At 37.5% G+C, this 27401-nt stretch overlaps 1 long non-coding RNA gene across 1 annotated transcript; it reads left to right on the top strand.

The window, feature by feature from the left end:
- Positions 1-11840: 11840 nt before the first annotated feature.
- Positions 11841-12429, top strand: LOC134226552 (uncharacterized). Its single transcript, XR_009983501.1, has 2 exons — positions 11841-11977; positions 12183-12429. It is a non-coding gene; the product is annotated as an uncharacterized LOC134226552 (long non-coding RNA).
- The last annotated feature ends 14972 nt before the right edge of the window (positions 12430-27401 follow it).

The following is a 27401-nucleotide window of genomic DNA, read 5'->3' as shown; positions in this document are numbered from 1 at the left end:
TTCGTTCCTGTTGGGTGTCCTGGCTTCTAAACTGGCGATAATGCATTCAATTGGGTGTGTCCTAGAGCTGCCGGAGATTTCTAGCTCTACGGAATTGTTTTGAACCGATCGCAGCGGTACTGGGCCAATTATCAACGGCCCGCTGCTGTAAGTCGGCATTATCGGTCTTTAGAATATTTTCAAGCTTTTATGAATTTCGTCTTCCGCAGCGAATCGCTTAATTTGTAGTTTCTTCTGTTCAGAAACTTATTTCGATCCTTCTCTTGAATTCACTTTCTTACATTTGGTTAAATCGAAAATATCAGTGTTTAAGGATGATCAATTTGAATAAGTGGGTAATCCATGTATAATCAAACGAGGAAAACTTAATTTTGGATTCACTTAACTTATTAGCGGATTAATTCAATTAATCTACACGAGAATAAAGACAAACACTTACATTCGGTTTTTTCAAGCTGAAACCCTGTAAACTTTTTCGTTGTATGACTTAAAACCTCGAGATTATTGATTTGTAGTTCTTCATAAATGAAACGATGCAATGAATTCATCCGGGTGCGATCAATCAATGACCGAGGAAGTCATTATTGAATATAGAGTCGTCTTGCTTAGCATGTGGTTGCATACTGCGTGGTGAATTTGAAAAAAAGATTGAATAGTATATTTTTATACCTTTGCATGGCGAGAAACCCCTCACTGATACACTATTGAAGAGTATTGGAATTTTCTATGTAGCTGAATGCAGCACGGTGAGATAAGGAGTTAATTCATCAAAGAACTCATGCTGATTTTAATTTGAGTTTCCTGATTGCTTGTGGGAGTAAAGATCGATGATATAACATATGAAGAATTCAAAGAAGTGTACGGATAATGGCAGACCATAAAGGCAGTGCAATGTAACTGAAAACCGATCGTTCAACAGATGCTGCATTGTACTGTATATATTGTTTGCTCAGTGAAATTTAGATTTGCCTCTTTAGTTGAAGGAAAAGCGTATTCAATGTGCGCCGGTAGACCGTTATTATAAAATAAAAATGTCCATCAAAACCAAGTACAGGGCTCGACTCATGTGGTAATTCATAATCTCTGGAACAGTTTAAAAAATCCCTTGGAGGATTCTCAAGAAATCTTGATTTGAAGTTTATAGCTTAGAAATTTTAAAAGAATCCATATAGGAATCCGAAAATATCACCAAAGAAACCCACAAACACGTCCAAAAAGGTGTCTAAATGATTTTCAAGCAGTTTGTATATGTTACCGTTTCATTTCATTTATTTATTTAACATCTAAACAGATTATGCAGGATCAAATATTTGACGTCACAATTCGGTTCGAGGCCACATCTCTCCATCCTCGTTGCGCCCCACGCTCACCAAGTCGTTTTGCACCTGATTCTTGTACATGCCGGGTCGGAAGCAAACACTATTTTTTTCAAGATTGCTGTCCGGAATTCTTGCAGTATACCCTGCCCATCGTACCCTTCCAGCTTTGGCTACCTTCTGAGTTCGCCGTAGAGCTGGTCGAGCTCCCTTCGCCGTGCGAGCCATACAAAAACATACCTAAGTCAGTTTGGTGAGTGTCGTATCCGGAGGAGACGGCTGCATCCGAATCAGCTGTTTCCAGCTGCTGCTCGATCCGCAGCAGCTTGGAAGCACTACTTCTTCTCGCGAAATACATCACAAAACTGAAATCTGACTTCGTTCATCTGTCACTCTCGCATCTGATACTCATGACTAGTGTATATCCCCTCTTATTCAATTCAATCTATATATTTGATTATATCCATCTCATTCCGTACATCTTCCCCCTGCTCTACTCTATAACAATATTACTATTATTATTTTACTCTACTATATAATATCCAAGAACATCAATCTAGTACAGAAATAAGAAGAAAAAAATCATTACACATATTCAACGCAAAGCTTTGCTGATAATGTCTCACTCTTTGTTTACATTTTCTAACACTGAACTCAATTCAACCACTGATCTCGGAATGCAGTAATGGATAAAGCTTACCAGGCTCCAAAATATCATTCTTGCATCAAAATCAGACAAAAGTCATCAACAACATTCTACGCAACCCTTTTCTTACTTGTTCTCACTCTTTGTTTACATTTTCTAACATTGATCTCAATACATTCACTTGCTTCATCAGCAACGGCGCTCAATGAAGTAGGGTTGTGTGAGGTTGTGCCAGTTTGGTCGTCAGATCCCGAATACATATGAGAGAGTTGGTTCTGAAAAATGTATGGCGAGAGATCGGCTGGTACCTGGTGCTGGGAATTTGGTTTCATCAGTACCCGCTAAGCTGCGGTGGACGACGGAGGTCCTTCGTAGCTTAGTAGGGAAAGCACCTGTCTAGCGAACTGGGGTCGTGGGATCAGAGCCCACCGAAGGGGCAGTTACCCTCCAATACCTTTTTCGAACTAAATCTATCACATGTTGTACATATGCATAATCAAGTTTTAGACACTGATCTCAAATCATTAAATGATCTCGGGATGCATTCATGGATAGAGCTTACCAGGCTCTAGAAAGTCAATCTTGCATCAAAATCAGACAGTAGTCTTCAACAAATTTTCTCACTTATTCTCACTCCTTGTTCACATTTTCTAACACTGAACTTAAGTCATCCACTGATCTCGAAATTCAGTCATGGATAGAGCCTGGTAGGCTCTATCCGAGCTACCAGGCTCTAGAACATCAATCTTGCATCAAAAGCAGACAAAAGTCATCAACAACATTCTACTCAACTCTTTTCTTGTTCTCACTCTTTGTTTACATTTTCTCATATCATCAACTGATCTCGGAATGCAGTCATGAATAGAGCTACCAGGCTCTAGAATATCAATCTTGAATCAAAATCGGAAAAAATAACGAAATATTCTACGCAACTCTTTGTTTACATATCTTACATAGACCCCTCTCGCGGGAAAGATTGGTTACCCTATCAGGGATTACCTCTGGGAAAATTGTCTAGTCTACACTACTAAATAGTGTATTCGATAAAAATGGCACACCAAAAAACTTCTGTAACTTTTGAACCGTATGAGTAAAAAACCTGAAAATTACAGCAAATCTTATTCATAGTGTATTGTTTATATCTGCAGAGTTTCATAGTTTTTCATACAGTGGATTGAATCATTTCGTCGGAACAAGAAATTGCCAGGGACAATTTTTTGTGCACCTACCATCAAAATCCAGAGGCGTCCCATCGAACGATCGCTAAAAAGCTCGGGATTGCAAATTTAACAGTGTCTCGTGTAATGAGAACCTTTGAGGAGCGTCTGAGTGTTCAAGGAAAGGAAGGGAGTGGTCCAATGGACAGTGGTAGGAGGAGTGGTACAACAGTTCAAGAAGTTTCAAAACATGTCCATTCGAGATGTCGCTAACAAGTTCAGGGTGTCGGTTGGTTTTGTGCAGAAAACTATGAAACATGCTAGGTTACATGTTTACAAGTGCAAATGCCCGAAACCGGAATGAAAAGCAAAAGATCACTGCAAAAACCCGCGCCCGGAAACTTTACACGAAGTTGTTCACCACATCGTGTTGCATCGGCATGGATGATGAAACCTATACTTCAAGGCTGACTTCCATCAACTTTCTGGGCAACAATATTTGCCAAGTCTAAGTTCGAAGTTCAGGAGGATATCCGAACGAAGAAGTTATCAAAATTTGCAACAAAGGCAGGCGATTTGCGAATGTGATGAAATCAGCGCTCCCTTCATTACTTCCGGAACAATTAACGGTACGATTTACACTGAAGAGAGCCTCAAGAAGGCATATTTTACCATTCATAAGAAAACACAAAGCAACTCTGTTTCGGCTCGATCTGGCATCCTTCAACTACGCTCGAAACGTGTTAGAGCTGTACCGAGCTAACGGAGATAATTTTGCGCCAAAACATATGAACCCACCAAAATCACCGAAACTTCACCCAATTGAAAAATTCTGGGCAATTATGAAGACGAAACTTCGCAAACATCCCAAAAATTTTAAAACAAAGCTGCAGTTGAAGAAAATTTGGGTAAAAACAACAAAAACATTGAAAAAATCGATTGTACAAATTTTGATAGGTGGAGTGAAGAGGAAGGTGTGCGCATTCTGGATGATTAATGAAATTGAATGACACAAATGGACTGAATCATAGCTCATTAGAAGTTTTTCATTCCCTGAAAATTTCAAGAAAATCCCTAAATCGATCTAATTTTAGTGAGTAGATATGTGTGTGCCATTTTTATCGAATACACCCTTTAATATACCACACTTTGTTATATGCAAAATCGATGCAATCAACAAATTTAATTAGCTCGCACTAAAATATTCGCCATACGATATACAAATAATAAAAATAATGTGCCTCGACTAATTTACATTTACCAGAAAAAAAGTTACTCAGGGTACTTAGGTCCTTTTGAAAAGTTAAGCGAGATTTCTTTAATGGCACACATTCTATTGTTGCATTTTTTTTTCAATGTCACTAATTTCACGAACGAAAAACTCAAAAAATTTCTATTTCTGTGCACCTGTTTTCAACCAAAACAAATATGTATACGGGATTTCCGATTTTAATTTTTCCACGCTTTACCGTGGCCGAGCTTGTCACTTCGGGAGCGCCACTAATCATAATGTACCGACTTGGCCATTGTCGTGTCCGAATCAGCTGTCTCCAGCTGCTGCTCGATCCGCAGCAGCTCGGAAGCACTACTACTTCCTGCGAAATACATCCCAAAACTGAAATCTGATTTTGTTCATCTGTCACTCTCGCATCTGATAATCATGACTAATGTATATGCCCTCTTATTCAATTCAATCTATATAATTCCCTATTCTCTACAGTGAGTTTAGTCAGTTGATAATCTTCTTCTTCTATATACATAAAAATGAATTTCTGTCTGTCTGAACCTTATAGACTCAAAAACTACTGAACCGATCAGCGTGAAAATTTGTATGCAGAGGTTTTTGGGGCCGGGGAAGGTTCTTAAGATGGTTTGAGACCCCTCCCCCTTTTGGAAAGGGGGGCTCCCATACAAATGAAACAGAAATTTCTGAATAACTCGAGAACTAATCAGAGAATAAATCAATTTTAGGCGAAACGAAGTTCTAGTACTTACAAAAAAATGAATTTCTGTCTGTCTGACTCTTATAGACTCGGAAACTACTAAACCGATCGGCGTGAAAATTTGTGTGCAGAGGTTTTTAGGGCCGGGGAAGGTTCTTAAGATTGTTTGAGATTTCTCCCTCCATTGAAAAGGGGGGCTCCTATACAAATGAAACACCAATTTCTTCATAACTCGAGAATTATTCGAACAAATGGAACTAAATCTTCCCTCTTCTGGAAAAGGGGGCTTCCATACAAATCAAACAAAGATTTCTGCATAACTCGAGAGCTAATCAGAGAATAAATCAATTTTAGGCGAAACGAAGTTCGTCGGGTCTGCTAGTATTTATAATAGTAATAAATATTAAAATTTGGTCCAGAGGTGCAGAACTACCACAGGAATCAAGCCCTGTACTTGGTTTTGATGGACATTTTTATTTTGAAAAACGGCCTTCCGGCGCACCGTGGTATTTTAGTACACAAGTGCCACATCAACAGATCATTCCTTATCTTTAGTGAGGGCTAAGATGGGTGTGGTCAGATGTAGACTTAGACGATCCCCGCCAGTGCGTAAATAAAGCCAAAATAGCAACCTCTATCATGATGCGAACTTGCATCGGTTTGTAAACGGGTTTGGGAAATATACACGATACATCTGAAAGCAGTGATTGTGCAAATTTGGTGACCCACTCCAAGCGTTACCAAACCAATACACGGTAAAACAAGTACGGGAGCTGTTCCGTTTTCATCTCACTGAACATATATTCATCTCATCCCAAAACAAAGAAATACAGCACCAAATTCGGTGCTTCTTTTTGCTAACACGCGTGCTCAGTGCTCACTGGTGAAAAAAATCACAAAAATAAGAACAAATTGAATTCCATTTCATGAGGAAAATGGACGTATGATTTTCAATCAAACGCCTTATGAAAATTTGCCACAAGGAATCGGTATGAATTTCAATATGTTGCCTTATGAATGATGATTTTCATTTAAAAAAAAGCAAAGTGCGGCAGACTGGGTTCGAACCATGGACATCGGGGTCGGGAGGCCGGTATGTAGACCACAAGCCCATCGACGCTTGAATACTCGGGAAGGTAACTGCGTATAAGAAGCACTGTTTGTGGATAATCAGTCGAATGTTCATAAGGCGCCAATTATGAATTTCGATAGTCCAGTTCGCTGAGTGTAGTTAGGGCGATCTCAAAATAATATCAAGGCAACCACGTTACGGTTGACATTACTATGCAATGTCAGTGATCCAACTACCATGCACAATATAGTTATCCCAACTACATTTTTTGTAAACAAAATAATTATGTCACCATGCGATACCAGTGTTCATGGTTATAGCCACTGCAGAGCCTAGTTGAATTCTATAGTATGATTATTTGCATCTGCAACAAGACTTCTGTACCCGCAATATACCGCTGAAAAAAGCTAACCAGTTTCTTTTTTATATACGAAGAATTCGATGATTTATATAATATTGTGGTAAGTGATTTAATTTAGAAGTTTTAATAAATATTGATAATACTCGTTTATTTGGAATTACATGTAGTACAGAAAGAAAGACGATACCAGGGAACTGTATTATGGTGGAGTCCTGCACACATTACGGATAACGGGATAACTATGATGATTACGAAAATATGTGGTTTTCAGTGATGGCTTGATATTTGCTGGCAAAGTAGCAAATTACCACCGTTGTTATTCCCCCGCACGAAGAAAAACATTGTTGCTAAAGTTTCTGTCTACGTTAGCGGTACACATCAGTTTGGCCTCTGGTTTCTGGAGATAATAAGTGATAATATGCATGCATAAGTGATAATGTTCATGAACATTTTCAAACCTATTTTTTACTGCTTACATTCCGAAAGGAGCAATGCATGAACCAATTCACTATGGTCCAGGATACAGATTTACGCGGAAAGATGAATTTTACGCCAAAACTATATTTTTAGAAAAAACTGTTGTTCTACAAAATTGTTCGAAATAGTAAGGCCATCATTATGGTTTTACCAAAAAATAGGATAGCCCATCATATAAAAAAAATTAGAAAATATTTTTTCAATTTCTTGGAATATTGACATGTTGTGTTCTACAAAGTAGTAGCGTAACTTATTCCAATCAATCCTGCCAAAAAAAATTCTGTAGCTTTTAAGTTGGCTGATTTAGAGCAATTTTACCTCATTGGATTAGGGTGTATCTCAAAAAATAATGTATTTTTGATCTACTTTTTTTATTTTAGATTTTTTGAAAAAGTCGCATTCGGGTGACTTGTAGAGCTCAAAAAATACATTGAGAGTGGGTAAATATGCTCAATATCTTTTTCCGATCAAAAGTTATAATCGTTTTTCTGTCAAAATTACATTTTTTTCATAAGTTGATATCTCCAGTTAGGGCAGACCAAAAAAATATGTTTACACGGCATTTGGAAGATAAATTAATATTCTTTATTATGTCAAAAAATTGGGGATATGTTATTTTTTTATCTCAAGTTTTACCAATTTTACTAAAATCATGATTTTTCAAATAAATTAATATAACTCGACAACGGAAAAAGATACAGACGATTTTCTTATAGCAAAGCACGCGTTTTGAAAAGCCTCAAAAGTCTTCAGAAGATGACATTCGTGAGAAATGAAAAATAAAAAATCTACAGCTCTAACACTTTTTTTAAGTTTTATCATTATCATCGTATTGCAAGATTTACGAGAAAAGCTGCATTTTCGGTCAGAAGCATACTTTTAAGAAACAAAATTTGTTCTACAAAGTTTTTCTGGATACTTGGGCCCTTATTATAGAGTTACCGGAAAATTAGGGTGGGCCATTTTATAAAAATGTAAAATCTTCATTTTTTTACTTTGCGGAATATTGACGTAAAATGTTCTACAAAGTTGTAGCGCTGCTTTTTTCAATCAACTTTGCTATATAAAATTTTTATGTAGCTCTTAAGCTCACTTGTTTAGAGTAATTTTACTTACCAGGATTAGGGTGTCCCTCAAAAAACAATATTTATGATCTGCTCATTTCATTTTTATTTTTCACGGATGTCACCTTCTGAAGACTTTTGGGGCTTTTCAAAACGCGTGTTTTGCTATAAGAATATCGTCTGTATCTTCTTCCGTTGTCGAGTTATATCAATTTATTTGAAAAAAACATGATTTTAGTAAAATTGGTGAAACTTGAGATAAAAAAATAACGTATCCTCAATTTTTTGACATAATGAAGAATATTAATTTCTCTTTTAGATGCCGTGTGAACATATTTTCTTGGTCTGCCCTAACCGGAGATATCAACTTATGAAAAAAATGTAATCTTTACAGAAAACTGATTATAACTTTTGATCGGAAAAAGATATTGTGCATATTTACCCATCAAAAGTTGCATTTTTTTGAGCTCTGAAAGTCACCTGAAGACGACTTTTTCGAGCAATCTAAAACAAAAAAATTAGATAAAACATACTGTTTTTTTGAGGTACACCCTAATCCAATTAGGTAAAATTGCTCTAAATTAGCCAACTTAAGAGCTACAGAAAAAATTTTTTTAGCAAAATTGATTGGAATTAGCTGCACTACAACTTTGTAGAACATAACATGTCAATATATCGAGAAATAAAAAAATATTTTCTATTTTTTTCTATATGATGAGCCACCCTATTTTTTGGTAGAACCATAATGATGGCCTTACTATTTCGAACAATTTTGTAGAACAACAGTTTTTTCTAAAAAATATAGTTTTGGTGTAAAATTCATCTTTCCGCGTAAATCTGTATCCTGGACCATAGTGCAATTATTAAAAGAAAATTTTGCCTTATAGATCCCCTTTCATCGTGTTCAATAAAAGTGTTTTAATTCAAAATCGAAATGTGAGTTGTTCTATAAGAAATACCATAATACTATGCAAACCATTTATCTCAGTTAAATTTACCATGCGCATATTATGGCAACCATAGTAATTTCGACAACTAAAATGTTCAACCATGCTATAATCTTTCCCATGGTCATGGTCAAGTTTACTACAAACAAAGTACACCTGATTCTGTTTTTACACGACCGTGTAAAAAAATCCCATACAAAGCTTTTGCAAAGTTGCTTCATAAAAAATCATAAAACTTTTTTTACACGGATTTTCAAATTTTGAACGCATCCACGTTTCACGTTCTACCGAAATCAAATGGTAAAATGTTTTCAATTTTACCCTTGATATGGTAGGCATTACTATGACATTTCTTTCAGTGTAGTGATGAAGGTCAGTTTAGTTTAAATTTCAACTGCTTGACGGCGCTAGTGTATAAGAAATAACCTGATAGGATTAATACCTTGGATTCTGATATTTTTAGAATTTTGCTCTCTTTTACAAAGTTGGTCAGGTGATCAAACCCATTATGATGGAAACAAATTCAGTTTGAAATTCAACAGTTTTGCAAGTGTAGAGTAGATGTACTATATTTGGCCGCCTTGGAAAAACAAGTAGTTTTTAGCGCTCGAGTGCAACATTTTTTCCTTTCTGTAATAAACAATCATACAGCTCTAGTAAACATGCAATTTTTAGAATATTATTCTCTTATACAAAGTTGTTTGGATGGTCATGTACATCATGTACTTGTACTATCTTCTAAACGGATAACATGTTTGAATAGAATAATAGAATAAATAGAATAAAACAAATTGAAAATGATATTTGTACGCCGTATGGTGTATATTTGTATGTTTGTATGGTGTACGTATTTATTTTTCGTTTAAACTGAAGTGTAAAAAAGTCGATCAAACTTTCCTCAAATATGTTACTACTAAGGTCACCAGTTAGCCTAGCGAGCAAAGACGTCACATTGCCAGTCAAGAGATGGCAGGTTCGATTTTCGGTCGGTCTAGGATGTTCCCGGTGAAAAACATGCTCGATACCCTGGATAAAGTGTATCCATTGTTAATGCCACACAAGATACAAACTCTTGCAGCACACAGATAAAAATATGTTGTGATTTTAAATGTATTTTCATGCACATATTTGGAGCATGCAAATAAACGTAACATTCAATCAAATTTAATTGAATATCGAATGTTAATTTGTTTGATATGGTTGGGTGCAATTTTACACGTCGTTGAACTTTCAAAATTATTTGCTGTGTAGTTGAAAAGTAGGTCATGTTCCAGTTGTACTGTAGAGCCATTGAAGAGAAGATTACTAATTGTTACACGGAGGACGCGTTTCGTATAATAAAAGCTTTCAGTTCAAAATTTGAAAATCTGTTTACATTCTTTTAATGATTTCTCGCCAAACTTTGTATGGGATTTTCTTTCAATACCGTAAAAAAAATTCCGAGGTTAAACCGGATGTACAAAAAACGACAAATTTCTAAATATTACATATTTTGAGAAACCTTACCAAACAAAAAAATTCTTAAGGAGAACTGTACCAGTTTTGGCCATGTTCCTGATTTGGCCAGTTTCCCGCATAACTCCATTTGTATTAGCTTTAACAGGAGATATATCCCTCATTCTCCTTCACGGTTGAAACTGATCGATATTTTATGAAAAATGTGAATTCTTCGGGGTTGGCAAAATTAGGCACTAAGGTGGCAAAACCAGTACTTCTTTCAAATGTTAGGATATCTAACCAAACAGCAAATTCCTCACACGCTAAATAGTGTCATCAAGCGTTCCATACCAAAATTGCCTCCATCACAATAATGGTTTTACTACTCGTACAAATTTAGAAACAAAGATAACTACTTTTCAAATCATACATATTTGGAATGAACTAGCTCTATAGGTAAATTTTTGAACATTATTACCGTCAAGATAACACTACAGCACCACCAAATGGTTGAAATTCAAGTTAAGATTACTTCTATTACTATTGTTTTGACCATTCAAACAACTTTGATGAAAAGGTCGGCTTTCAAATTCTAGTTGTACACACAAAAAACAAACATAGTTTCACAGAAGGTTTTACACTTTTTCTTTGAAAAGTGATTCGTTTTCTTGAAAATAAAAGTAAAAATAGTCTTAGTCAAATTATTTTTTCATTTCCAAAGTTTTTTCCTGCTATCTCCAGAAGTAAAATTGAAAGTTCTTCCGTTCAATTTCAAAACTGTAGAACTGTCAAAACATTAAATGATAAACCGATGTGCTTCAGTAAAGGTGTGGGCCAAAGTCCTCTATGCCTGTATTAGTCGAAAGAATAATGTAAACATCGCCATCCACAGTGGGCGGGCGGAGTGAAACGTCACGTCTGTTATAAAAATTGTACTGAGTATGCCAGACGTGACGTCACATTCGGTCGCCTTCGGCCATCTTCGGCAATCCAGCTGAGAGTTTCTCTCTCAAAAGAGCGAATTTTCGTTGAACAAATACTACTTTAGGGTTTGGCCCACACCTGTAGTAAAGCACATCGATGATAAACCTTGGTGAAAAGCAGAACAAAAATTAACCATCCTTCAGTCATGTTCACCATGGAATATCAGATGGTATAAATTTAATAAAATCTATTATATATTTTTCTGGATATGAACTATAAAACTTTATTTATCATGAACCGAACTTCAGAATTATCACATATACGAGATTAAACAACGCTAACATACAAAATTAACAGCCTATAAATATTTATCTTATCTCGAATTACTTATGTGAATTTTGTCCATTCATTTATCGAAATAACTCATAGTGCTTCAAATTTTAAGCTCTCAACTCTCTCGACTCTCTTTTCGTCATTTTCCGCTCAGCATACAAAGGCGACAACGACAACAGTTTTGACAGTTACTGTCATTTTTTTGTTCCGGATTTGTTCGGTGGTGCCTCGGAATTACATTTTTCCAGATTTTGCCGTGAAGTTCCTGCGTTTATGCAGACAGCAATATGGAACCGGAAGGTAGGTCTTTTTATCATATAAACAAAGTGAAAATAACCGGTATCTATAGTACAAAACGAAACTACCGGTAATGTGCTGATTCAATTGCTACCCAATCATCCACCTCACACTTTCATGTCGCGAAATAATTGCTGGTTCAAATAAGAGCACATCAAGTTCAATGTTTACGGAATACTTAAAAGATTTTCTAATTCTTCAATTTCAGATAAATTGTCCGTTTGGGCACTTCCCGACGAGCCCCGAGCAACCCCCATGACTGGCAGGAAAAATGTGGCGCAATGTCTATAGCTCATCTAGATGGCTGCGCATCACAATTCATTGGCTGGTTATCGTCAATATTTTAAAATCCTGTTGCTGATCTAAACGGTGCTGATAATTACATCCTTTGTATTTATGATCTGACCCCGATTGAATAAAACACCTATGTGAAGTTTAAAATAAACAAACAAAACTAATACTATTAATCCATATAAATCTTCAAAGGAAAAACATTAATGGATGGTAAAGGGTGGGAAATTTTGATTTGGGGAAAGAACAGCTTCGTTTTAGTATGAAAAAAAAAAACACTTTCTTATTTATAGTGTGACCTTCTTGATTTGACAGTACAAACTTTTAATTTCAGAGTGGCATGCAATTTTTGATCAATGGGTGTAACAAAAGTTTGCGTACTTTTATTTTAAACATTTGCAACTCTCTACGAAAAAGAACCAACGAAACTTTTTATTTTAATCAACGGCTTTTTCAATTTTATAAATGATTTTTCTTTCTGTGTAGTATTTAATCAAATAAATAACATCTTATACAGTCGTTTTTCTCTAATTACGGACCCAACCTCACCCTAACTATCAGATGCCGTTCGTTAATTGGGTTGTTTCGACAAGCGGCAATGTTGTTTACTTTTTGCATTAAACAAAAGAAAATTTTACGCGCCAAGAAATATCGATTCCGCCAAACACGGATACAAAACCTCAAGGTGGTTTTGACATCACATTTTAACGTTTGACTGGTTTTTAATTGGGTTTCGTCCCAATTATCGAATCCCCAGCTGATAAGCGCCCCAACTAAAGCAAACCCAATTAGCGATCTTTTACTGTACACTGATGCCGCCAAGTGGTTAACTTTTAAACTATTCTGGCCACCACCGCAATGGTTTCAACCATCCGAATAACTTTGTAGAAGAACACAACTTTCTAAATCTTACAGATTTTGAAATATCCAATCTTACAGGTTATTCCATATACACTAGCGCCATCAAGTGGATGAATACCAAACTAAACTGTTCTCCATCATGACTGTTGGCTCTCTGAACAACTTTTGTACTACGATTCTCTTCTAAAATGAACAGACTGGCTCATCGGTTACGCGCCGGGTCCCATGCGCCGAGTTGTAAGCCATACAAAAAGTAAATAAACCAATGTCAAACAGATGCGAGCTTTCGGTGAGCTTTTTCACATTCGCTTCTAAGGTATGCATCATATTGTCGTCCCTTTACGATAAGATATTATTTAGTGGAATTGTTCGAGTTTTAACAGTTTGTGCCTTTCTTTCGCATGCGTTGCGTTTGGCATATTGTTCAAGTGGACCTTAGTCCTAGTGAAATCTTGTTCAATTTGTGATGTAATATTCTACACTTAAATGGTGCAGGTATCACAATATGATAAAGTACCTTAGCGGCGCACAACAAAGCGAAGCAGAGGTGAATGAGCAAAATGCTATAATATCTCGAGAATCACAATAGAAGACAAAATCTTATAGATCTCGGGATACCCGACTCACTAAATTGTTGCACAAACGCTAGCGTCACCTAGCAGATGTGTGTATAAGTAATTTGATCTTCTCAAAATGTATCATGCGCATGCGGATGTTACACAAGCGCTGTTACGTTGAAAAATTGGGGCTTCTTCTCTCGCCGGAAACAACAGACCAAATCGTACACTTTCACAATTATTTATTGTTCAATACCCTAGCTGACCCTGACCTCACTACCTCAGTATCATTATCTAACATTTCTCGCTCCAAACTCCCATGATGCGTTGTTGGTTGACACACCGCAGCTTCTGGATCCCTTCGATTCTCCTGGTTTCACTCTGTGTGGCAAACCGTGCGTCCACGGTGCCGTCGAGACTTTCTGGACACGCCACCGGATCTGCATTTTCGGACACACATTCCATCAATTCACCTACCTCTGCACTGCCGTTGTCGAGCTTGACCGAGAACGAGACATAATGCTGCCAGAAATAGAGAACACTTCTCGAGATGTGACGAGACGATTTATATGTTCGGCCGCGATTTCGTTTTTTCTTGCGATCCGTCTGACGGTCTATCTGGGACTAATCCTCGCTCCTCTTATAACGTTCCGCATTCTAGAATCGACGTTGGCGTCGATCGCTTATGAGAGTCAGTCTTGATCGCATCTCGCTTTTACAAATCGCCTCCCACAATTACTCTCTCCCCCAACATGACAACTGCGATGATGAAGCTAAGTCGGTGAAAATGAGATCGTTATTTTCCGGAATTGCAGGCGTTCAGCATCTAATGGCGTCTCTATTCAGCCCTCTCAGTGATTTTCTGATTCAGTAGGTCTATCGGTTTGTAAGTGTTTAATCCGATAAGTCACATGGCCTGGATCGTGTGCAACACGGTTATCTACATGGAATGGGGTTCTCGGTAGGGTATAATGACCTATAGTGGACCCCTTTCCAATAGTGGACCCTCTTGATATGATTTCACGATTACTCAACTACTATCATGGTTTTTAGTGGTATGGTTCAGGGTTCATTCTTTTCATGTTTATTAACAGTCATTCACACCAAATTTCGTTATTTCATATTAATAGTTCTTAAAAATGAAGTTTTACAATACTGACCTTATTTTGAGGTGATTCACTATCGTTTTCTTAGTAGAACATGTTTAAACTTTTTCATTTTAAATATAATTTTATACATGCTTCGATCAATCAATATGTCCAAAACGAAGGAAAATGAAAAAGTGAATACGTACAGTATAAATAACCATATAAATCCTGATATTTAGCAATTTATTAATCTGTCCATTATTGGAATATAAAAATCGATGTTTTTCGTATTATGGACATCCCTAATGTCACTGAGGTAAAAGTAAACACAAAGCTCAAAAACAAAATCAAACTTTTGTGTTGATCGGTAATTTGGATTTTTCTCATAAATTCCGCTTCAAAAGTGTATGAACATGGGAAAACAGGCACTTAAGGCGTATACCGAGTCGGACATTACGAAGTGCCTGCAAGAGATCCAGAATAATGTCCCGATCAAGACAGCCTGTAAGCGGTACAATATTCCTCGCTCAACAATCAAGTTCCGGCAAAGTAAATGGTCCGGGAAAGTGCGCAAAGGACCACCGACAGCTCTCACGGATGATGAAGAAACCGAAATAGTACAATGGATTATGAGAATGGCACGGAAAGGTTTCCCTATAACGAAAGAACGCTTGGTTTTGACTGTTTCGGAATTCCTTACCGAAAACCCTCGTGTAAGCAACATCAAGATGAAAGCTGGTAAGCATTATCTATTCGTCTTCATTATATAAATATAAAGTTTAACTCCCCATCATTATCTTAGGATATAAATGGTGCAGAGGGTTTTTGAAACGCCACCCGGAAATCTCGATTCGGAAACCTAAAAATGTATCGTCGGCTGCTGTTATTGTAACTGAAGAGAATATGAGTAATTCTCGCTGAAACCGGGCCACTATTTGCACGAGGTTCTTAAAAATGCCGAAATTTATATTCTTTCGAAAGCTTTCGGCGAGTATATAAAGGATCCGAGTTAAATTCTTCAGAAAGATGAGCCCCTCGTTAGTTATACACGAAATCATTTTAATGGACCGCTCGATTTTTGTCAATTCTTGACTCACCAAAACTGTCATAACTCCAACATTTCTCAACCGATCATAGAGATCAGCATATCGTTGGAACGAGGAAGAATGTATCCTCAATTTGCAATAATGAAAATACATACAGCCATATTGAATTTGGCCGCCATCTTGAATTTCTTCTTGAAAACTATTTTTCCGCCAGGTTTGCAACCACCAATTTAGAATAATAATACATCGATGGAAAGCTTAGCTTATATTGTGCATTGTGTCTAAAAATCTCAGGTGTATGTTTTTTCTATCAAAAGTTATGTACGATTTACCAATACCAAAATTCTTGAATTATTTAATACAATAACTTGAATACGGCTCCGTTATGCTCAAAACTTTTGAGCCCTTCAAATAAAATACTGTTGTAAATATGCTTTTCATTTTTTAAACATATTTGGCTTAGAATAGTGTATGAAATCAAGGAACTGACGTCGAAGTACCATATTAACCATAAAAATAATGTTCGTTGGTCAGATAGGGCTTCAAAATGTAATTTGGTAAATCATACATAACTTTTAATAGAAAAATCATACACCTGAGATTTTCAGACACAAGACACAATATAAGCTAAGCTTCCCATCGATGTATTAATATTCTAAATCGGTGGTTGCGAATCTGGCAGAAAAATAGTTTTTGAAAAGAAATTCAAGATGGCGACCAAATTAAATATGGCTGCTTGTATTTTTATTAATGCAAATTGAGGATACACTCTTCCTCTTTCCAACGATATGCTGATCTCTATGATCGGTTGAGAAATGTTGGAGTTATGACAGTTTTGGTGAGTCAAGAATTGACAAAAATCGAGCGGTCCATTAAAATGATTTCGTGTATAACTAACGAGGGGTTCATCTTTCTGAATAATTTAACTCGGATCCTTTATATACTCGCCGAAAGCTTTCGAATGAATATAAATTTAGGCATTTTTAAGAACCTCGTGCAAATAGTGGCCCGGTTTCAGCGAGAATTACTCATATCCGGAATTGGTTCAGATCAGTTCACGAATTGCTCGTTGAGGATGGTCATAGTGATATTTTGCGGGATCCACGACGCGTTTTCAACGGTGACGAAAAAGGATTTTCTCTTGATCCTGTGACGAAGGCTGTGCTCATAGCGAAAGCTTCGAAAAATGCGTATCTCATCGACACTGGATCAAAGAAAAACATCACAGTTTTAAATTCGTATGGTGCAGCAGGAGTAGCTGTTCCTCCTTGTGTCATACTACCTTATCAACGAATTCCTACCGAAGTTTCGCGGAGTTTTCCTGCCGATTGGGGAGTCGGAAAATCTGACAGCGGATGACCAAAGATACGTTTATGTCCTACATTCGAAATGTATTATTTCCGTTTCTTGTTAAAAAGAACGTAACATTGCCGATCATCTATTTCATTGACGGGCATAAAAGCCATACCGCGTATGAAACGGCTAAAGAGTGTATTGAACTTGGAATCATCCTAATATGTCTCTATGCAAACAGTACCCATATCATTCAACCAGCGGACGTTGCTATTTTTCGTTCCCTGAAGGCTGGTTGGACCACGGAAGTGAGGAATTGGCAATCCAAAAATCCCGGTAATATATTGCATCCCTTACTCTGATGTTTATGCCACCAAAAATTGAACATTATAACACATTTTTCTCAATAGGTAAAGTTATACGAATGGACGAATTTTACAACAGGCAATCTCTGCATCGTTCAAACAGAAAAGTGTAATAAATGGATTCAGAGTTTGCAGACTTTTCCCGTTCGATGAGAACGCTGTCGACTATTCGAAGTGTATAGCAGGAAAAAGAGATCCGGAAACTGAAATACCTTCAGAATCTGATGAAACTATTCCTGTTCCACGTAATTTGCTCGAGGAGATAATTCAAGAAACCAGTCCAGCGCAAGCTGCTCTTTATTGCGCGAAGGATTTGAATTATTTTGAAGAAGGACCGGAAAGAATAGTTTGTAAACTGTATAAGGCAATTCTCAATCCTCTCGATCAACGTGCGTTCAGCAATGAAACAGGCGATCTTCTTAATCTTAATGAGGTTTCCGACGAACTCGATAATAACGTTCTCAGCTATCAAGAACTGGATCAAGATACGGTTGTAAAAGAAGATTTCCTTAGTGGTTATGAGCTCACCCGTGTGGATCCCGAGAAGGAGCTATCTCAAAATGAATCTAATGATACAGTGTTTGAAACTGGGTAAGCTTCATTCAGTATATGTTAAATGAGTTAAAATCTTGGTTAAAACGAGAAAATTCACCATTACAGGGTTGTCGACATTCGTTCATCTCTTGGTAGTATCTACCAGCATGAGCTGGTGGAATCACAGATCAATGTACCAATTGAATTCGTAAATCTCACATCGAATGCGTCTTTTGGTGACGATGACAACTTGGATACTCCGGAGGCGCTACGTATGGACAATCCTTTGTCGTCGACAAATAGTAGTGGATCCGAACATGACCGGACCATCAGAAGCTACTTAACTGAACCAACTACACCAAAGAGAAAGAACAGAAAATACAATAGACCGAAAAGTCCACCCGTTCTTACATCTCGCAAGCGTATGGAGCTTCACCAGATAAGAGAACAAGAGAAGGAGAATTCAAAGATAGAAAAAAAGAACAAAGCGGACGAAAAACGCCAAAAACGAGCCAAACAAGCGGAGGAGAAACAGATTGAAATGATAAGAAAAGCCACAGAGCGACTGGAGCGCTTGAAAAATGGTTTGAAAGAGATGAATCATAATATTAATTGAGTGCTCAACTAAGCCACCTGGATTACTGGATTGGAATTTTTAAAATAATGTGTCATGCATTTTGTAACATATACGAACTGAATAAACTTGGATTTAATGTGTTTATTTTCAATATTTGCTTCCTCAAAGTCGAATAGAATTATCCCACCATTTTTAAAGAATATTCAAAAATTTTTACACTTTTATACTCCAAAGGTGAATGTGTAAGTGTGTGTCCATTGAATGTAGAGTGGAATTTACCTTGTCGAAATATACAGCTCAAGGATTTAGATGAAAGAATGTTTAGACCGATTTTTGTTTTTGAACCCGAATCTCAAGGTAATGATGATAGATTCAATATTTTTTGTGAGGCACATGCGGATTTGTAGATGTCCCGTGAGGCCCCAGATTATGCCCCTTTTTGCTCTTTCATATCTGGACCTGGTCCTGATAAAGTCGATGAAATCGTGTGTTGGTGTTTTTCTTATAATTTGATCTTGAATTTGATACACCCATGTCCATTACTGGACCCGGGTCCACTAAACGTATAGTCGACAGGGGTCGACAAAAAGAAAAAGGGGTCTACTATAGGAATTTTTCGACAAATTTTAAAATCTACTTTTCTTGTCTATTTTATTAAAAAACCGATCATTATTTTAAGCAGTATCAATGCATACGCCTTAAATATGAATATCATTCAATGAAATAGTAAATTATCAAATCATAAGTAACTACATTACTTAAAAACATTTATTTTCGTTACTATGGGGTCCACTATTGGTCGTTTTACCCTACAAGGTCTACGGATCAGCATTTTGTTTGTGGACTTGTTGTTTTGTGTTATAGTTTCAATCAATTAACCAACTAAAACCTAGATTCTCTAATCGCAATTATTTCAAACGTTACAGCGCATTCGAAAAAATTTGGAAACAAGTAATTTATTTTTCCTGATTCTATTTTCGTGCAGGTATAAAAAAGCAATCGGATATTAAATATTTTATCAACTACCGGTGGAAATACTCGCTTCACGAGTAAGAAAAGAGTGTAATTGGGCCTACAAAAAATGCGCGAACCTATCGCTTGCATTTTTCTGGCGCTTGTTTCATTCGCGAGTACGGGCAGAGCAAAGACAAAAAGCAGGGCAATATTTTTTTCGCGAGTAAAAATCACGATCGCGAGTATTTGTAATTACTTCGATACAATGGATAAATTTCATTTGAGATAAACACAATAACAATATACAAATGTGTTCTTGCTCGAACATTCGTGATGAACATGTTCTGAGGTTGTTTTATGACATTTTGCAAATTCTAGACCAACATTTGAAAAGGGCGTAACAGCCAAAAATTATTCCTTCTGATTCCTTGTCCACATACATAGCTATATATGTGGACGAAGAATCAGAAGGAATAAATTTTGGCTGTTACGCCCTTTTCAAATGTTGGTCTAGAATTAACCCGAATGACTAGCGAAGCTCCACGAACATTTTTCGGGGTTAGTTTTTCTGTTTCTCTGCGAGTAGAAGGTATGCAAGAAAAAAGCAAAACAAGTGTTCGCGAGTACTTTGCATTGCCTACTTCTTGTTTTGTGAGCAAGGTTCACAGATTTCCACCACTGACTACCGGTGCGAAACACGATTGTACTACACACTTAATTTTTTACCGGGATCTTAGCAATTTGATGAACTTTTACCGAGATTCACACAGCCGTGCCCCAGCAAACATGTTTTTTGTTGATATTTCTGTCAAAGTTGCTGAAAATCAGCAAATAATTTGCTGAATCTCAGCTAACAAACGCCATTTTTGCCGGGATTTTTAATTTTTCTGGGCACACGGCTGTGCGGATTTTGCCGAGCTGCAGAAATAAAATCTGAGTGTGTAGGGGGGGGGGGGGCAATATGCCCTAGCTAAGCAAATACTGCTCTATTGTCTTATTTGTAACGCTATTCATGGGTATTTTTACATTATGCATCAGTTAAACAAGATAGCTAGTTGATGCCATTCAAAAATTGTCAAAAATCTCAATCATATTGATAATATTCACATTTCAATAAAGTGGTGATATTTTGTTGCCGGAAAACTCATGAGGCAAGCCTTTCAGCTGGCGGCTCCTAGGGAACAAAGTACCACGCGTCGGCGAATCAGCATTCTAGTATGGATAGTCCGTGGAGACGCAAGTACTTTGTAGGTTATTGCCACTAGGGCGTTTTGCCTCGCCAAAATGTTAGATGTTTCTTCAAAATGTGGAAATTTTCGGTTTTTCCGACCTTCTTTGGGGCCTCTTCCCCTATAGAATCAACCGGTGCAAGAACAATTTCGGTGGGGAAAGAGGCCCCAAAACGACGCCCCCCTTCCCCCCACCCGAGGCAAAACGTCTTTTGTTTCCCTCATATTTACCGTCATTAAGATGGCCGTAACAAAACTAGATCTTAAAGTTATGTAGGTTATGCGAAAAAAGTTTCAAAATAGTGTATGGGAAGGTCGGAAAAACCGAAAATTTCCACATTTTGAAGAAACATCTAATATTTTGGCGAGGCAAAACGCCCTAGTGGCACTAACCTACAATGTACTTGCGTCTCCACGCACTATCAGTACCAGAATGCTGATTCGCCGACGCGTGGTGCTTTGTTCCCTGGAAGCTGCCAGCTAAAAGGCGTTTTGCCTCATGAGTTTTCCGGCAACAAAATATCACCACTTTTTTGAAATGTGAATATTATCAATATGATTGAGATTTTTGCCAATTTTTGAATGGCATCAACTAGGTATCTTGTTGAACTGTTGCATAATGTAAAAATACTCATGAATAGTGTTGCAAATAAGATAATAAATCAGTGTTTGCTTAGCTAGGGCATATTGCCCCACCTTCCCCTAAATGAAATATGAATGCATTTCGTTCCTATTTTGAACACTCGTGTAGATACGTACCGGTGGGCTTCGTCTTATTGAATACCTTTCCATAACTATATTTTAGGGAAAGGTAATGCTGCGATCATTAAATTGAGACTTTATTTTTGAAACTTAATTTGAGTGATAACTTCCAATTAATAGAGATTATCACTAATTAAATTGAGACTGAATTCCCATTTATTGACAACTGAACCATTTTGATAGCTCCCCAAATTCAAGTGCTTCTTATAACAAGTGCAACATTCGGATGCATACACTAATTGCAGGCAAGGAAGCTGCTGTTCGCATCACCGACATGCTGTTTCCTGTCTACAGTTGATGCGTCGTAGGCATAGTAATTCGTTCTCGAGCACATGGTTACGCAACGTTTTCCATAATGGTTCTTCCAATGGCTGGCTGAGGCAGTGGAATCTATGCAGCATCTAACTACACCGATGCGACAAAAGATGCATCTAAGGTTGTCCTGACTCCCGCTGCACAATGCGAACCGTGGGATATGCGGCAGTTGATTAAACTATGCAGAACGTTTCACGACACGTGCAAAATGTACCTTACTAGTAACCCTTCGAGCTCCAAGCCCAAAACAACAAGCTAGCGTGAAAGCTCATATCAAGCATAATCTCCTTGAAGGGCGAACGTTTCAAACTAGAATGATATGCAGCAAACTAGTTTGAACTATATCAAGCAATTAAGGTGCATTCATTTTTGCTGCTGGGAAATAACCCAAAGGATTTTTTTTTGTTAAAACTTACACCCATATTAAAGCAAACGCGTGATATGGAGTGTTATGCTTATTAGTTGCCTCTTCGATCACCCTTCTGCCACCAGCATCCAAAGCCTCGAAACCGATGCATCAGCTCCAGATCGACTTGATAATGATGATGATGTACTTGCTCTCTGCTTTGACTGTTCAGCAAAATGTGTAAAGCGACTATTACAGTGCTACTCCGTTTTTGGCAACTTAGCACATTTCACAGGGGCATTGAAATACTAGTACCATCTTTCGAACAAGACGTACATTTTCAAAATACAAAAAAATACGACGGTATAATATTTGATACTTGCGTTAGAATACGGCAGGAATAAAGATTTTTTATTACAAGGTTAAAAACGAGCGGAGAACAAATTTGGAGACTATGTAATCAAAACGACCTTCCTTCTGCCAAGCAACCATTTGAAGAGGAAGGACAAGTAGGGACACGCCAGGTATTTTCGTCTGTTCGTCATAGTCTCGAAAACCAATAAAAAAGACGCTTTTTTGTAAAACTCATACGTACCAAATCGTAAGCTCAGGAGAAACGTTCTACTATAGTGGAGTTCTAGCAAATGTACGTTGCTTTCGTTGGTTTTAGCCCCTACGACGATGGACGGAAATACCTGCCGTGTCCCTATCTGATCTCTTTTATTGAAAAAAAAAACAAGGTGGTTTGTGCAAAGTTGATGAAAGGAAATTCTAATAGGACTCCGGTCTGACAAGCAATTCATACCCACCACAATCAACGAACCAGTTCTAAGAACAATCAACCAGCTCGTAAGTTCCCGTTACGTTGGGATATGGATACTAGGGTGGGACAAAATTTTATTTTCACTTCCTGCATGGTTTTTGCACGCCTCTTGGGTCCTATAATGCTTGTGCAAAATTTCAGATCAATCGGTGAAACTATATTTTAGCGCCGGCGATTTTAATTTTCCATAGGATTTACTATGGGGAAATTTACCTTTATAAAGAAAAAATACCCTAGGTGTTCCATTATTCTCTAACGATAAATCGATCCAACTACATCATAGGAAATTTTACCAGCAAACTTTCATTGGAAGACCGCAAAGTGATCCGCCGCTCGTGAAAAATGTTATTTACATAAAACTAATTGTTGTATGAACGCAAGGCTCATTGTACTTTTTGTTCCAGCATCACTGCCGTCTGCTGCTTGCTGTTGTTTGTACGAGGCACCACTTTGCGTGGAGGATTCGCTTAGCATGAATGGAAAGCGGGTTACTAGGGATACGTTTATTGGCCTTGCTGTTTGAGTCTCCGTCCTTCTAGGTAGAAGAAATTCAACCAAATTTCAATGAAGGTGTGATTAACAAAGAGAGGCATGTAACGCACATTTTCCACACACAATGCAACGAAGCGACTATAGATGCGAGGTGTAGGTTGGGGCCTCTCATTCTCGACGTCAATAGTTCGAAGCTGGTCTGAGCGGGAGTTTTTTTGGTACTAGTAATCTTTTTGATATTTATATTTATATTCCTAAATTCTAATTTTCGAGAAGATTTCCAGTATTTCTAAAAGATTTAGATAAGATACACAGATACAAATATGTTGGGTTTTTAAATGTATTTTCATGCACATATTTGGAGCATGCAAATAGACGCAATATCTAATCGATCTTATTGTTCCTTAAAATCGAATTAAATTCAAACTGTACCTGCTTGTAAAACTCAGTCAAATTTAATTGAATATCATTTTGGATAAGAAAATTATTTTGAGCTTTTTAGTGGAATGTCTTCACTTGTCATAAGACGAGTTTATACAATCCCATTGAATGCCACCACTTAATTGTATCTTGACAGATACGTCGAGTCAAGTATAAGACACTGAAGACGGCCTTACTGTTGAGGTCGAAATACGTATCTGTCAAGATACAATTAAGTGGTGGAATTCAATGGGATTGTATAAACTCGTCTTATGACAAATCATTTTGGAATTGGCAGCAATTTTACAAGTCGTTGAATTTTCAAAACTATTTGCTGTGTACTTGTGATACTGATTTCCGAAGAGAATAATTTAATGAACTTGCTCTGCTGCGTTGAAACTTGATTGAAATGCCGATTATTCAAATCGAAGACTTCTAGATTGTGAAATAGTTTAGGAGATTCCTAGATTTGTTTTGCCTCGAGTTGAAAATATCTTTAATACATATTAGAAAAATCTAGATAGTATGGGAGATGATTTTCACATCAAAATTTACATCACATCCCATTTTAAATCAACGTTACATCATGGATATTCAATTAAACAAATTTAGCAAAGAAATCAATTATATAATTCTGCAACTATTACCAACATCATTGGGGCTATTTTAAGCCTGTTGATGAAAAAGAATAAATAAATAAATAAACTAAAAAATTAAATTTTAACGGTCTTATAGAAATGGATAATATATTTTCCCATAGAAAATAATTTGAAGCACTTAAAATTAATCTATTTGAAAGGTTGTTTTGAAATGGCTCTTTCAGGCTTGTAAAATGTCATCTGCATGTCATTTGACTAATTTGTTCATAACTTTCTTCGGAAGCCAAATTTACTTCAAAATTTTAGATGCACGCATAACGCTTGAGTAGTGCTATATTTTTGTCCAAAATTACATTACTTTAAATATAACATCTGAGGCTAGAGAGTGAAATCTCTCCAAAATGTCACGTGTCATTTGACATAATGTCATTTGAATGACATTTTGCCTCTCACGCCCCAGATTACATATTTACTGCCATTTCTTGTTAGACAAAGTTGTAGTCACATTTAAGCGCTATAAGTTCGCCATACTTGATAGTTGATAGCTAACTACTGAAAAAAGTTCTGGGAAAATTATGAATAAGAATGCAAATGACATTTTACAACACTGGGCTCTTTTGTCTCAAGTATATTAATAAGTGTTTTTTTTTTAATTTTGGTTTAAAGCATATTTATTAAATCTATTTTATGTCACATTCCTACATATGAAGTCAAAATATTCGTGTACAACATCAACGGTGATATTGAAAACTATTTGTACAGTAGTTCATGATTTTAAAATATAACTATTAATTATCAACATCATTACTGTTTAGATGTAAACTAAATAAATAAATCACTTCATAATTTAAAAAAAATATACGGCTGACAGAATAGTTTGTATGAAAGTCAAAGGAATACCCTCTGAAAAAAGAAAATTAGTTATGATTCAAGTCTTTGATTTGAATTATTGGCATATCAATCAAATATAAAAGAAGCAAAGCAACTTCATTAAATTATTCTCTTCTGAAATCAGTATCACAAGAATCATATCTCAGTCTTTTAGAAACACCAGAAAGCTTCTCGAAAGTAAGAATATGGAAAAATAAAGAATTTCCTAAAGAATACCAGTATCGAAAAAAAAATCCTGCTCAAACCAGCTTCGGAACCATTGACGTAGAGAATGAGAGGCCTCAACCTATACCTCGCATCTATAGCCGCTTCGTTGCATTGTGTATGGAAAATGTGCGTTACATGCCTCTCTTTGTTAATCACACCTTCATTGAAATTTGGTTGAATTTCTTCTACCTAGAAGGACGGAGACTCAAACAGCAAGGCCAATAAACGTATCCCTAGTAACCCGCTATCCATTCATGCTAAGCGAATCCTCCACGCAAAGTGGTGCCTCGTACAAACAACAGCAAGCAGCAGACGGCAGTGATGCTGGAACAAAAAGTACAATGAACCTTGCTTTCATACAACAATTAGTTTTATGTAAATAACATTTTTCACGAGCGTCGGATCACTTTGCGGTCTTCCAATGAAAGTTTGCTGGTAAAATTTCCTATGATGTAGTTGGATCGATTTATCGTTAGAGAATAATGGAACACCTAGGGGATTTTTTCTTTATAAAGGTAAATTTCCCCATAGTAAATCCTATGGAAAATTAAAATCGCCAGCGCTAAAATATAGTTTCACCGATTGATTTGAAATTTCGCACAAGCATTGTATGACCCAAAAGGCTTCTGAAAAATATGAGGGAACGAAAATTTATTTTTTTCATATATCCATGTCCCAGGCTAATGGATACTCGGAAGTAGTGCGTAACGGTGTAAATTCGGCCATATCGTCAGGCTCAGTACAACACTGAAGCTGACAATATGGCGTCCCTAACCCCGAATCCCAAGGTGTCAGGCGACCCGTGCCGAGAGGATGAATGACCTGGGGGGTGAAACAATTAGCCAGGTTGCTAACGGAGCCTGTGGAAGTTCCACAGAGTGAGTTCTGCTTCGGTGGCAAGCGGGTGGCAGTGGGTGGTACCCACACACTCCCAAGTGGTGCAAGCGAATGGGAGCTGGGGTATTACTCGTAATACCCCCACAGAGTGAGGGACCGAGTGTATGGGTGAGCACAAAAGTAAGCCTCGCATGGTACGCATGGTCGGTAGTGTTAGAATGACTGAAGTCTGGTGAGGCCAGGCAGGAGTGTCGGAAGCAGATACCTCTGCGGCACCTCAGAGTTAGGGGACACCAAAGTCTCGCTATGCCTGGCAGGAGTGTCGGGAGGATGATGCTTCTGCGGCACCTCAGTAATTGAACACGTGCAAAGTAAGTGGTGTGCACCACAGTGATTGAGGATTATCTGGGCTTTGAAATATTAACAGGTCGGTACGACCTGCAAAGTACCTGTCCGAGACCCTGTTAGCAGTATCAAAGCCCGGGTAGGTGAGTGTTAGGCACGCTTGACGTGCCGGGTGTTCCACGCCCAAACGATGCACAGGAGGTTCACAGAGTGGATACAAATGAGAGATGGGGGTATTACAACCACTACGGAGTGAGAGACTGAATGTCAAGAGAGTGGTGCAAGCGATAGGGACTGAATGTATGAGCGAGCACACAAGTTAGACTCGCATGATACGTGTGGTCAGAGTGACTGCTTGCTTAGGTAGTAGTGTGATCCGGCTGCCAGGGACGGATTAAGTGAAGTCTCGCTAGGCCTGGCAGGAGTTTCGGGGGGGCAGATACCTCTGCGGCACCTCAGAATTTGGGGGACACGAATGTCTCGCTATAACTGGCAGGAGTGTCGGGGTGTTGATGCTTCTGCGGCACCTCAGAAACAGGAGACATGAAAGGGTCTGCCTCGTAGCTGAGGTAGGAGCGGCATAGGAGCCACCAAC

Source organism: Armigeres subalbatus, chromosome 3, assembly GCF_024139115.2.
Source record: "Armigeres subalbatus isolate Guangzhou_Male chromosome 3, GZ_Asu_2, whole genome shotgun sequence".
Taxonomy (NCBI): Eukaryota; Metazoa; Arthropoda; class Insecta; order Diptera; family Culicidae; genus Armigeres; species Armigeres subalbatus.
The sequence above is the reverse complement of the archived record's forward strand: the minus strand, read 5'-3'. Positions and strand labels throughout refer to the sequence as shown.